Source organism: Loxodonta africana, chromosome 11 (genome assembly GCF_030014295.1).
Source record: "Loxodonta africana isolate mLoxAfr1 chromosome 11, mLoxAfr1.hap2, whole genome shotgun sequence".
In the NCBI taxonomy this organism is placed as follows: Eukaryota; Metazoa; Chordata; class Mammalia; order Proboscidea; family Elephantidae; genus Loxodonta; species Loxodonta africana.
In genome coordinates this window covers 60,463,607-60,478,150 of record NC_087352.1, presented here as the reverse complement: position 1 = coordinate 60,478,150, position 14,544 = coordinate 60,463,607, and the positions used below count along the sequence as shown (strand labels likewise).

The following is a 14,544-nucleotide window of genomic DNA, read 5'->3' as shown; positions in this document are numbered from 1 at the left end:
TGCTCCTGGAGAAATCTTATCCCCAAATGCGCCCCCATCCCGCCCCCCGCGCGCCGGGCAACAGCCCTGTCATCCTGACACCGTAGTGTCTCTGGGCGCCTGGAGTCACGGGCCCGCGGCATTTACCACCGAGCCCTCGCTGGAGGATTCCAGGGCGGCCCTTCCCAGGACCCTCCAGCCACTCGGGCAGGTTCCAGAGTCGGATTCAACGCTAAACGTGACCGAAGCTCTAACAGCAGGGAGAAAATATTTTGATGGGTTAGCGCCTAGACCCCAAAACCCTCAACCCTGGCATTTAATAGTTTCCCTCTTTGAACTGGAAAGACCAAAGAAAGCATGATAAAATGTCATCATTCGGGTTTCACCAATTTGGAGTTTGTGTTAATTCACCCAAGCAAGGTGGAAATAGACCCTGTGCTATCTATAAGGTGTTTATGTATCAGATAAAGATTATCAGCAAGGTCACAGGTAGGCTTCTTAACCAATGAAATAACACATAAACATAATAATAACCCCTGCATTTGTTGGGTGTCTGATACTTCACAAAGTGCTTGATCCACATATATTAGTGAATTTGAGCCTTCCAACCTTTCCTAACCATTTTACAGTTCAAAGGACCAAAGCTCTGGGTTGTCACAGTAACTCACCTGGCAAGAAGTGTTTGTGATCCCAGAGGTGGCTCCTTCCCCCATTCATACCGGCAGAGCTGGTTTTATCAGTGTGCAACACGTGCGATGGCACAGGACCTGCACTTAGGAGGGCCCCCGCTTGGTTTAATGCTCTGTCCTTTCTGTCTTCCGATTCTTAATAATTTTTAAGCAAGTGGCCCCTGCATTTCACTTCACACTGGGCCAAAGTCCTTCACAAAAGTCCTAGGTTGACAAAGTACTAATATTTGACCCAGCTGGCCCTCACGTGAAGAGTTGAGGAAACACTATCATCATCATTTCAGGCAAGGCGCTCCCTTGTCTTCTTTCTTTTCCTGCTCAGTCCCCACCCTTTAGGCACCCACTCTGAGAGCTGTCTTTGGTTGCATGCTTCCTTGTTAAAACAAATCTATTTTAAATAAATCCAAATTATTCTAAAAGCTTTTTTAATTGAAGTATAATACAGCTACAGCAAAGCATGCAACTCACAAAGGTACTACTCACTGAGTTTTGACAGGCTGAACACACCCATGAAACCAGATCAAGAAACTGAACATTACCAGCGCCCCCACCACCCCAGAACCCTCCCCGGGTGCTCCTTTCCAGTTACTACCTACTCAAGAGCAGCCACTCGCCTGACTTCTAACACCAAAGATCAGTGTTTCCTGTTTTTGTATTTTATATAAATGGAATCATACATTATGTATTCTTCTGTTTGGCTTCATTGGTCAACGTCGATTGTGAGATTCATCCATGTTGTATGTGGTAGTCAGAATTCTACGGTGGCACCCAACATTCTTTACCCTTGCTGTACACACACCTTCTTCCAGTTATTCATTCAAACATCAATCTAGGTGCTCCTGTGAAGTGATTCTGCAGATGTAATTATGGCCCAAATCCGTTGACTTTAAGATGGGGGACTATCTTTTGTGGGCTTGACCTAATCCGATCAGCCCTTAAAAGGAACTGGACTCTTCCTGGGAAAGAGGGCTTTGACTGGAGGAAAATTCTTTGTTGTTGGTTTTGAAGTTAGAGGGGGCCACGGGACAAGGGATGCAAATAGCCTCTAGGTGCTGAGATTGGCTTCTAGCTGACAATTGGCAAGGAAATGGTGGACTATAGTCCTCCAATTGCAAGGAACTGAATCCTGCCATCAATCTGAATGAGTTTGGAAGAGGACCCAGAGCTACAGCCAGCCAACACCTAATTTTTAGCCTGTGAGACCCTCGGCAGAGAACTCAGCTACCTCGTGTGCCAAGATTTAGGACCTACAGAACTGCAAGCTATTTTATGTTGTTTTAAGTTGCTAAGTTTGTGATCATTTGTTTCATAGCAATAGAAAAGTAGTACCTTGTGTGTAGTTAGGTTTGTTCAATCTATGGCTGTACACTATCCCACTTATTTACCCATTCTACTGCCAATGGACATCTGGGTAGTTGCTGCCAGGAACCTCCCAGTGCATGTCTTTGGTGAACATACGCATGCACAGGAGTAAAGCTGCCAGGTCACAGAACGTGCACGGGCCCAGGGGTGGTTCAGTGGTAGAATTCTTGCCTTCCGTGCAGAACCCAGGTTCAGTTCTTGGACAATGCACCTCGTGTGCAGCCACCACCCGTCTGTCAGTGGGGGCTTGCATGTTACTATAATGTGAAACAGGTTTCAGGAAAGCTTCCAGACTAAGATGGACTAGGAAGAAACGCCTGATGGTCTACTTCCAAAAAATCAACCACTGAAAACCTTCTGTATCACAATGATCTGATCCCGTTGTATATGGGGTTGCCATGAGTCAGGGGGGCATAGACAGCAGCTAACAAGAGCGTGTGTATGTTCATCTTTAGTGACTACTGCCGAACAGTTTTCCAAAGGAGTAAATTATTTTTTCATAGGTACTTTATTCAGGCTTGTCATGACCTAATGAGAAATTGGTCTCCACCCTAGCTGACTTTGACATTAACTGGCTGTGGTGTGATGGATCACTTTTGTGCAGGCTTTCTTGCCCTGGTCTTGTAACCCCCACCCAATCACTTGTGCAAACAAGGTAATTGTGGCCCACCAAGGGGAATGGTCAGTCTTGCCATCCTGCTGGGCTTGAAATGAGCCCTCCCAGAGGCAGGAAAGAGAGGATCTCACCACAACCAAGGAAGAAGGGCCAAGAGTGGAGCGCGTCCTTTGGACCCGGGACCCCTGTGCTGAGAGGTTCCTGGAACCAGGAGAGAGAGAGAGAGAGAGCTGTAACACTGAAGACAGCGAGAAGCAGTGGCAGGAGAGACCAGCATGAGACTGTGCAGTCGGCTTCCCCGGCCCACAGAGGGAGAAAGTTGAGTGCCTCTGAGCAGGAGGCATGCTGGAAGAGTAGGGTGCCTGCAGGCACTTGGTGGAGCTAGGTTTGCTGACCCACAGAGCTAGAGCTGAACGCCTTTGGGCCAAGGCTTACTGGCAGAGTGGTGTGCCTTGGTGCACTTATCAGCAGAGCTAACAGGGCTTTGTAACACTTGCCCAAGCAGGGCAGAGGCTGAGGGGCCAGAAAGAGGCGTGCCTGCAAGCATGGCTGAGAAGAGGCTGTCCTAATGGAAGAACTGTCATGGATTGAATTATGTCCCCCCAAAATATGTGTATCAGTTTGGCTGGGCCATGGTTCCCAGTATTGTGTGACTTTCCTACATGTTGTAAATTCTGCCTCTATGCTAATGAGGAAGGCTGGGAGGCAGTTGTGTTAGTGAGGCAGGACTCAATCTACAAGACTGGATTGTGTCTTGAGGCAATCTCTTGAGATATAAAAGAAGCGAGCTGAGAGACAGGGGGACCTCATACCACCAAGGAAGCAGCACCAGGAGCAGAGTGCATCCTTTGGACCCGGGCTCCCTGTGCCTAAGAAGCTTCTCAACCAGGGAAAGTTTGAGGGCAAGGGATCTCCCTACAGAGCCAACAGAGAGAGAAAGCCGTCCCCCAGAGCTGACACCCTGAACTTGGACTTTTAGCCTACTTCACTGTGAGGAAATAAATTTCTCCTGTTAAAGCCATCCACTTGTGGTATTTCTGTTATAGCAGCACTAGCTGACCATGACAGAATTGTGGATAGAAGACTCAGAAGGAAGTGAGGAGAACTGTTAAGACCAGAGAAGGCACAGATGGTGACAAACAGCAGCCTAAAACAAGAACTGTAACCTGAGCACTCCTCGACCTGAATTGTAACCTGTTACTTCCCTAATAAACCCCGTTAATTGTGAGTATTGCCTGTGAGTTCTGTGTGGCCATTGCAATGAATTACCGAACCCAACAAAGAAGTAGAGAGTGCCGTGGGAGGGGTGGTTGGTGTCAGAATTGGTAAAGACGGCAGAGAGAGGAGGCCTGTCTGACCTCTGCCTCATAGGAATCAGCCTTGGGCTGTTCATCTTCTCTTTTCCCGTTGTGAAGTTAGAGGAGGTCAGATACCACCCCCACACCATTTTTACACTGGTTCATCTCAATAGTAAAAAGCCCAGCAAGCCAAGAGCTAAGGGAAAATAACATCTCCAAACCCCAGGGTACTCCTCAATGGCCAGGTCACGGGCATGAATGAGCAGTGAGTAAGACTGATGCTGACATTAGCCACAGTTAGAGCTTTGTGCCAACACTGTAGATGTGATGTCTTTAGATTAGTTAACATTCTCCAAATGATCAGCAATACTCCATTGTGCCTCTGCTGACACTGCTCTCCTAATGCTAATGGCATTTTAACTCTGATTATAATCATATCAAGGAGGCATCTTTAACATACACACAGACGCCCCACAAGCATCTGTGGTGGCATGTGTGATGTCTACCCCAGATCTTGAAACATGGAGGTCTGAAGCCCCTGTTATTACTGTCAGTATGAATCTAGGTTCCATTTTAAGCTGAATTCACATTCTGATTGTAGAACTGCAGCGAGCACTCAGAAGGCCTTGCAAACAAAAGAGTAAACACATGGATAACTGATCACTATGCCAGATTCAGTGAACACTATTTTTACATCCTAATTGCCAGGAACGGGGGACAGCTGCATCATTGTTTAAAACATGCACTCATGTACAATCAAGCCATGAAAAAATGTCAACACTGGCACAATCCGCTGAATTACCGATAACTGATAGGCATGACTCATGTGAGCATTGGCTGATACAAAATAGAAAGAGGTTTTTTATAAAAAAAAAAAAAAAAACTTAGAATTTTCTGCTGGCTTAAGAAGGCCTGTTTTTATATCATACTGCACAACTGCAAACTGCCGGGTTATGTAAGTGACATTCTACCCATGTATTCGAGGAGTCTGTGATAAGTACATGCTGTTCTTGTCCCCTTTACGTTTGTGTTAACAAAGCCTTTGAGAGGCTGGTTCCAGGCTTCGGGGCATTTTGTGATGAGGGTGTTTGCTGCCAGGTGAGCAGAAATGCCCCAGCGATAACTTCGTAATCCAGAGAGACAGAGTTTGCCATTGCGTGGTCTACTGTAGACATTGGACTCCACTTCAACAGTCTTATTTTTATAAATTACTATCATATAACAGAACTATAATTTAAACCCTCCATCCAGCTCCCTTAGGAAGTAATAGTTGGGTTCTAAATAATTTGATAATAACTTACAATCTTAACATGGCTATGAAGGCACCTGTTGGCTTTATATCTCCCCCCTGAAATGTACCTCCTTCTGTCTCAGCACCACCTCAGGTATCCCTACCCCTGCATTTGCCTCAATTTCTCCAGTTTGTTTCAAAGGGTAGAGACACCATCATCATGATCATCATTAATCACTAAACCACCCAAACCAACATATCTCAGCACAGAAAGATTCGGTTCCACCTGGAATGAGGTCACTCCCACTACATTTAAATAACATGGTGGCCCAAATGGACCCTACAGCCCTCTGCTCACCTAAGAGCCTAAGCCCTGGTGTAGATACACTGGGATCAGGTTCTGTTCTTTGAGGAAGAGAACTGATTCAGTCCTGGTAATTTAATGATTAAGCACTCAGCTCCTAACTGAAAGGCTGACAGTTCAAACCTACCCAGAGGCTCTATGGGAAAAAGACCTGGCAGTCTGCTTCTACTCTGTCGCGTGAAGTCACTATGAGTCGGAGTCAATGCGACAGGGCACAATCACCACCCTGATTCAGCTGAGAGGATGTTTCTCATTTCCAATCCAGTTCAGGTCCCTAGACACATTTTGTTGGTGGTCTGTATAATGCTGAGACTTTTGAAAAAAAGCCCTACAAACGTAGCTGCTTAGAAATGTTGAATGTACCTTGGGTATCAGAAAAAGACAAGTGTTCCACTGTGATTATCCACTTCTAAAGCACCAAGGTGGGTTCGAAATCCTAACACTGTGGCCACAACAAACCATATGTCATTTAACCACCATCCTAAGTGCTAAAGCCTCCGAGCGTTTGGTGGATGTGGTGGGACTGCCCCCTGTGAGCCAGGCATTGTGTGATATGCTGGAGGATCGATAAACCATAGTCTGAGTCCTTAAAGAAGCTTACAGTCCAATGAGAAAGACAGACAATACCCCAGAGTATGCCTCTAACCCAAGTTGGGGATGGGGAGGGAGGGGGAGAGATGGAGAGGAAGGTCCCCAGAGGAGGCGGTGTGTGACCTGAATTGTGGAGGTAAGGGTGGTCAGACAGGTAAAGAAAGTGGGACAGGGTATTCTTGGCAGGGGGAGCAGTGTGGCCAAAGGCTGGCAGCAGGAGGTGAGGCACAGTCGGCACAGTGTGGCTGGTGAGATGAGGCTGGGTGGGGGGCAGAAGGCAGAGTGTAGGCAGTTTGGATTTTGACCAGGGCACCATGGCAAGATTTTAACAGGAAATGACATGGTCAGGTTTGCATTTCACATAAACCAAACTGCGGGCTGGTGGTAGAAAACCTGAAAATGTTAGATGGGCCTGACTTATCTCTTTCCCCAACAGCATCATCAGACCCCGCTCCTGCCCCCCGCCATGCACACACTCTACTGACAGACAGCCCCACCATACATCACTCATTATTGCACAAACTTGAGAATTAGTTCACTGCCTCCTTCCAAGGAAGCAGGAAAATAGAGAAATATGATCACTGCTTTATAAAACCAGTCACTGTATTAAGTACATCATCATTCAATTCATTTGAGATTCAAGGAAATAGCTAAAGTATGGTCTGGTCTCCCCCTATGTGCTTATTAAGCAAAGAACCCTGGTGGTGCAGTGGTTAAGAGTTTGCTAACCAAAAGGCTGGCAGTTTGAGTCCACCAGCTGCTCCAAGGAGCAGTTATACTCTGCCCTATAGGGTAGCTCTGAGTCGGAATTGACTTGATGGCAACTTTGTTTTTTTTTTCCCTTTCTTCCAGGGGTGACCTTTCTGAAGCGTATCACCAGGCCTGCCTTCTGAGGAGATTGTAGGTTGATTGCGTATCACCAGGCCTGCCTTCTGAGGAGATTTTAGGTTGATTCAAAAGTCAGCTTTTCGGCTAGAACACTTAACCATTTGTGCCACGCACGACTCCTATGGCCTTAGATAATGGAAGAAATTTTACAAATACTGAGTTTCAACGAATTTCTGAAGCTGGCCAAGTGTCCTCCCTCTTCCCCCACTAACGCTTTTTTCTTCAAGTCTCTCTCTTTTTTTTTTAAACTCAATATAAATTTGTATTGGAGCGCCAATTTTAAAACAGATAAAGTCAGGCGTGCTGATTGGACAAGGCTCAGGTCTGTATCCCTGAAAGTCTGGTCTCCGCTCTGCCCCCTTGTGGCGGCCTCAAGCCCAGCGCGATAACTAATAACCATCGTGGATATTTGCATATCCACAATGCATTGCACAAAGGACAATTTTCGACTTTAAAACAATTAGATCCTCCTTTTCTTATGACCTCAAAATGAGGACACTCCACAGAATTATCAGGAAAAAAAGACAGAAGTCACTAGCTCTTTCGAGTGTATAGTCACCATTAGTGTATTAGGGGTAACAGTTGCCTGAACAACATGTCCCAAGGTTACACTGTATACTCTGGTTTCTCTTCAAATCGTATAAATCTTTCGCCTTTTACTAAAGATTTCCGTGGAGAGGAACAAACCTGAGTTTTTAACCAATTTTTTGAGGCCTTGCTTAATGCAAGGCTTGCAAAGGTTCTTAAAAACAGATTTTACCTGTTAGTTTCTTTCTATGACAGATAAAGTTACCTCCCAACAGTTGTTCCAACTCTGGACTCCTGTAGCACCCCCAAAATAATCCTATGCCCCGTTGGGCTTTGCATAAGGTCAGGAAAAAACCTATGCAAACCATAAGGTTGGCTTTCTACACAACGCCCACCAAATTCTTTCCATTTTTTAAAATAATATTTTATTTTTGGTGTAAGTGTACACATTCCCACTGAGCAACTTCTATGCATATTGTTCAGTGACCTTTGGTTACATTCTTCCCATTGAGTGACCACTTCAAGTGTCCAGGACTGTCTGGTGGCCATAATTCTCCAGCAACCCCGCAAAATCCCAGACCAGGATCTGCCCCCCTTCATCCTCCTCCCACCAAAAGCCACCTGTCTTGGGTCTCACTATCCCATCTCCTTGTCTTAAACTAACGTTAAGTCTGGAATCATGGCAAGAGCACAGGCCTGAGACTCAGAAACCTGGCTGCCTCAATTCAGGCTTGATTAACCCATTGGTAACCTTAGATTTTTAACTTATAAGAGCTGTGGTTTTTAAAAACTTTTCCAGCAGTAAAACTCTGCTTCAAAGCAAGAGGGTGCCCTGTGTCCCTCCTCTTGCCCTCACCCCCATCTCTCCCTAAATGGCAGCCTCTGAAGCACCACCATACAATACAAGGGCTTGTCAGAGCATAGTTTGAAAACTACTGGGCTATATGATCTGCCAAGCTCCTCTAACTCAGTCTCTAATTCAAAGATAAATGGCTTTATGTTAATATAAGAGGTAATGTAACAAATTGCCCTTATCTAGAATCACTTATGTTTGAGTAGAAATCCTCACAGCTGTGTAATCTTACAAATCAATATATAAAGATGGAATTTCAGACACCATGTATGTGAAAGAGGTCCCTGTTGCTGTTGTCAGGTGCCGTCAAGTCAGTTCCAACTCAGCAACCCTATGTACAACAGAATGAAACACTGCCCAGCCCTGCACCATCCCCACGATCATTGTTATGCTTGAGTCCGAGATTCCCTAAAATCATACCACTTGGTTCATCCACTCAGCTTTAATATAAGAGCTAATCTCTTGCAGAAGTTAATGGCATTATTCAGGGTGGTGAATGACCCCTTGGCTTCCCAATGTTGCATCAGATCAAGGGTAAAAAACACCAAGAGATCCTTGGTTAACCATGAGGCCCAAGAGGGTCAAGGAAAGGCCATTGTTCTTTCATGAGGGGAGGGAATAGAAGTTAGAATCATCTTCAGCTATGAAGAAAATAGCCCCCCAAATGACAAGACTTAATAAAGATATTCATTGTTTTCCATGTCATGTAACAGAAGTTCTGAGGTAAGCAATCCAAGGCTATGGGACTCGCTCCATTCTAAAGTCTTTGAAGATCCGGGGTCCTTCTGGCTCATTACTCTGATATCCCAAGGATGTAGTCCTCATCCTCATGTTCCAAGGCGGACGCTAGAGCTCCAGCCATCACATCCAAGGTCCAGTTAGTAAGACAGAGGAAGAGATGATGTAAAGAAGACCTTTCTCTTTTTAAAGACATTCCCAGAAGTCTCACGTAATACTTCTGCTCACATCTCACTAGCTGAATGGAGTCACGTAGTCAACCGAAATGCAAGGGGGGCTGAAGAAAACAGTCTTCTAGCTGAGCAAGGGAAGGAAGAGAAGATGACCAATGGTAGGTTCCACGCCAGGAGCTATTTGGCCACAAGGAATAGTCAGCAATTCCCAGAATTCCAATTCCTGTAATCTGTATCTTGACCTATATTCTTGGGAATTTTACTAGGATAACTTCAGATTATTAAGTGAGGTGAATATGTGCTTTTAACATACTTTTGGATTCAATAACTTTCTTTTTAATCTTTTTAGAATACATAACATAGATACAGAAAAGAGCAAAAATTAGAGTGTTTAGCTCCACGAACTATCACAAAGACACCCACGTAACCACCACTAAAGAAAAAAAACCTCCAGCCCCCAGAACCAATCTTGAGTTCTTCCCAATCTAATGTGCCCATCTTGAATCCTTTTCTCTACTTTTCTTCCCAATACTACCCTAGTGGCCCCTTCTCTTCTGCTCACCTCACTTCCCAGGCCTCCCAGGTACTCTCGGCCATTCTGCCTCCTGGCACAGTGGAAATAGCATGAACTCTAGAGACAGACTTACCAAGATCTAGATCTCGCTTCCTCTACCCACTAGCTTTGTCAGTCTGGACAGGAAATGTAACATTTCTAATACCTACCCCAAGTACAGTCTTGAGGGTCAAGTCTGATGATCATGTATTCACCACAGAACCTGAGGCATGGTCGGCACTTCTTACATGGTGGCTTGTATTACTGTCACCACATTTTTATATTCTTTTGCTTAGGTCTTTTCAAAGCCCTGCGAGGAAACTCAAGTTTCCATTTCACAGGCTTATACCTGATCCTCCAAGGAGGTGAACTGACTTGCCAACATCACACAGTGGCTCAGCAGCAAGCAAAGATCAGGCCCTGGGCTCTGAGGCTTGGCCTTGTGGGTTCTGGAGCTGCCGCCCTCCTGACCCAGAGTGTACGGAGACTGGGGAGGGAATTCAGACCTGCCCACGGCCGGTGGCCATCCACACCCTTGTTGTGCCTGGTTCTTTGAAAGGTTCACTGTCATGCTTACTCACACTTATCTCAGCCTCACCATAATGTTTCCTAAAAAGACACAAATGTGCCAACCTTTAACACATGATAATAAAAATGAACTCCCTTAGCAGGACTGGGTTCCAACGGTCCCTAAGAACAGCTGCAGAAATAAATAATTAGCTGGCCATGCAAACACACTGTGCGGGACCCTCCAGGACGGGACAGAACAGGGGGCAGTCAGGGCACCAGTGGCAGGGTCCGCAGCCAGGGCAGGCAGCAGGCAGGGCCTAGAGCTGGCAAGCATGGCACCAGGCTGGAAGAGGAGGAGAGTGAACCACTCAAAGTCAGGCCAAGCCCATTGGCCACGTGGGTTAAGGTGTCATCACTCAACAAGTACTATTGGCACTGAACCCGATACTGGTCATGATATACGGGCATGTGGTTGGGGGTTCACAGGAAGACTCCTCACCCCTTCCCAAGATGCTCAGACATTTATTTAGAAGGAGTCACGCCTTTCTCATACGCGAAACCAAAACTGACAGGCAAATACCCCTGAGAGGGGAGGACTAGGGGCGTGTCCAGAGTGAGGTACAGGGCTCAGGATCAGGGCCTTCCTTGAGAGAGGGTTCTGCTAAGGGAAGAGGTGCAGCCCTGTGGATTCTCCTTGCCCACTATGGAGGCCTCTTCTCCTCATCTGCCCTCCATATCTTGGTCCACCCTTATCACAGCTCCTTATATTCTCCATGAAGCTTTCTGAAACACTACTGATGGCTCACTGCGCGTTAGGCACTAGGTGCTTCCCTGATGGTAATTCATTCAATCCCACAATCCCGTAAGGTAGGATGAAAACTGAGAGGTTGGAGGTTTGAGTCCATCCAGAGGCACCTTAGAAGAAAGGCCTAGCAATCTACTTTGGAAAAATCAGCTGCTGAACAACTTGTACAAGGCAAGGTCATGGAAGCTCCATAGACATCCAAACACCCTGAGGGACCAAATTGCTGGGCTGAGGGCTGTGGGGACCATGGTCTTGGAGAACATCTAGCTCAAAGGCCATAACATAGTTTATGAAAAAAAATGTTCTACATTCTACTTTGGTGAGTAGCATCTAGGGTCGTAAAAGCCTGGGAGTGGCCATCTGAGATACTCCACTGGCCTTACCCCTTTGGGAGTAAGGGAAAATGAAGAAAACTAAAGATACATGGGAAAGATTAGTCCAAAGGACTAGTGGACCACAACTACCACGGTCTCCACCAAACTGAGTCTACTACAACTCAATGGTGTCAGGCTACCACCACTGGCTACTTTGACAGGAATCACAACAGGGGGTTCCGCACAGAGCTGGAGAAAAATACAGAACAAAATTCTAACTCACAAAAGAAGACCAGGCTTACTGGCCTGACAGAGACTGGAGAAACCCTGACAGTATGGCCCCCAGACACCCTTTTAGCTCAGTAATAAATTCACTTCTGAAGTTCATCCTTCAGCCAAAGATTAGACAGGCCCATAAAACAAAAAGAGGCTAAAGGGGCACACCAGCCCAGGGGCAAGGAGAAGAAGGCAGGAGGGGACAGGAAAGCTGGTAATGAGGAACCCAAAGCCAAGAAGGGAGAATGTTGACGTGTTGTAGGGCTGTTAACCAATGACATAAAACAGTATGTGTGCTGTTTAATGAGAAACTAGTTTGTTCTGTAAACCTCCATCTAAAGTACAATTAAAAAAAAAAAGGAATTTAAACAAGCAACAATAATATGTGGCAATTTCTGACCTACCCAAGTCATGCCACATGCTCAGCCTTGTCTCCCATCTCTCTAGTACCTAGGCAAACTTGCTGTGTCCAAAAAATAATTTTTGAGATCTAACTCCTACAAGAAGTTTACTGAGCGAATGTTGTACAGATTATATGTTCATTGCCTAACTACCTGTGCATGCAAATATGTGAGTGCATGTGTGCACACACTCACGCGTGTGTATGTTTGTACAACACTCCAATTCTTATTTTCAGTAATCCCTCTGTGGTCTAACTATGTTTTAAAGAAATATAAATTGAGGGAATGAGAGAACTTAATAAAGGGTGAAACACTTAAAAAACAAACAAACAAACATGCCCGGCTACAACCAATAACTGCCCGGACAGGGAACACAACAGAGAACCCCTGAGGGAGCAGGAGAGCAGTGGGATGCAGACCCCAAATTCTCATAAAAAGACCAGACTTTATGGTCTAAGACTGGAAGGACCCCGGTGGTCACAGCCCCAGACCTTCTGTTGGCCCAGGACAGGAACCATTCCCAAAGCCAACTCTTCAGACATGGATTGGACTGGACAATGGGTTGGAGAAGGATGCTGGTGAGGAGTGAGCTTCTTGGATCAGGTGGACACTTGAGACTATGCTGGCATCTCCTGCCTGGAGGGGAGATGAGAGGGTAGAGGAGGTTAGAAGCTGGCAGAATAGACATGAGAGAGTAGAAGGAGGGTGCGGGTTGTCTCTTTGCGGGGGGGGGGGGCGAGGAGTGGTTGGGAGTGTGTAGCAAGGTGTGTGGGTTTTTGTGTAGGAGACTGTCCTGATTTGTGGACTTTCACTTGAGGCACAATGAAAATTATTAAAAAAAAAAAAAAAAATCAGCCACTGAAAACCCTATGCAGCACAGTTCTATTTACTTTGACACACATTGGGTCATCCTGAATTGGGGTCAACTCAAATCAACAGCAACTGGTTATTGTGCCCATACACATGAGAAAACTGAGGCACAAAGAGGTTAAGTAACTGTCATGGACTGAATCATGTCCCCCCAAAAATATGTGCATCAACTTGGTTAGGCCATGATTCCCAGTATTGTGTGGCTATCCTCCATTTTGTGATTGTAATTTTATATTGAGAGGATTAGGGTGGGATTGTAATATGGCCCTCACTCAGGTCACCTCCCTGATCCAAGGTAAAGGGAGTTTCCCTGGGGTGTGGCCTGCACCACCTTTTATCTCTCATGAGACAAAAGGAAAGGGAAGCAGGCAGAGAGTTGGGGACCTCATACCACCAAGAAAGCAGCACTGGGGCTGAGCGCGTCCTTTGGGCCCGGGATCCCTGTGCTTGAGAAGCTCCTCAACCATGGGAAGACTGGGGACAAGGACATTCCTCCAGAGCAGACAGAGGGAGAAAGCCTTCTCCTGGAGCTGACACCCTGAATTTGGACTGGTAACCCACTAGACGGCGAGAAAATAAATTTCTCTTTGTTAAAGCCATCTACTTGTGGTACTTCTGTTGTGGCAACGTTAGATGACTACGACATCGCCCAAGGCAACACAGCTAGTAAGGGGTGGAAACAGGATCTGAGCCCAGGCCCTCTGGTTCTAGATTCCAGCCCCTCTTTCTGGTTCAGTCAGAATCTAACTTACCTGGCAGCATGCTGGTTTCCTAGATTCCTGTTGTCTTCCAAGCCCTCAGAATCACAGGGCCCAGCAGCAGGGTTGGTGTGCTCCTGGGCGGCCAGATCCTAAGCTCTTTTATACACTTTCAAGGCTCCATCACCCAGATGTACCACTCTCCCCTTGCCTGGTCCATATACTCAACGTCTAGTACTGTGGCTTGCTGTTTCCCCTCCACCTTGCTTCCTGTCATCATTTTGGAAGCCTTGAACATCCACCCAGAAGATGCAGCTTCGCAGGCAGCTTCCCGGGCTTTTATCTCCTCTGTGCGTGCATGCATGCTTCTCCACCCTTGACCCAGCAGTACCCAGTGTGGTGAAAGGCAGAAGACGGGGAGGTTAAGAACTTAGGCTCTGGAGTCAGACTGTGGTCCTAACGCCAACTGAGCCAGATACCAGTTTCGTTGTCTCAGATAAGTTTCCTGACCTCTCTGAGCTGCAGTTTCTTTATCTATGAAATAGGCTAATAAACAAAACTACCTTCCAGGGTTATGGTGATGAGTGAAATTAGACATGCCAATTGCTGAGAAGCAAGCCTGACGCACAGGAAGTACTTAGGATATATTAGTTCTAATTATTAGTATGACCAAGTCTTGTCAAACTCTGGAACAATAAACTGAGAAATTCTACTTTCTAACCACAACTTCCTGTTTTTCACTTTTTAAGTTCTTCTACCCCCACTAACCTACTCTGCTATATCAGTACCCCAAGGGCTGGAGTCCTG

At 46.1% G+C, this 14,544-nt stretch overlaps 1 non-coding gene across 1 annotated transcript; it reads left to right on the top strand.

The window, feature by feature from the left end:
- The first annotated feature begins 7,633 nt into the window (after nt 1–7,633).
- LOC111749647 (U5 spliceosomal RNA) lies at nt 7,634–7,750 on the top strand. Its single transcript, XR_002784848.1, has one exon. It is a non-coding gene; the product is annotated as a U5 spliceosomal RNA (small nuclear RNA).
- The last annotated feature ends 6,794 nt before the right edge of the window (nt 7,751–14,544 follow it).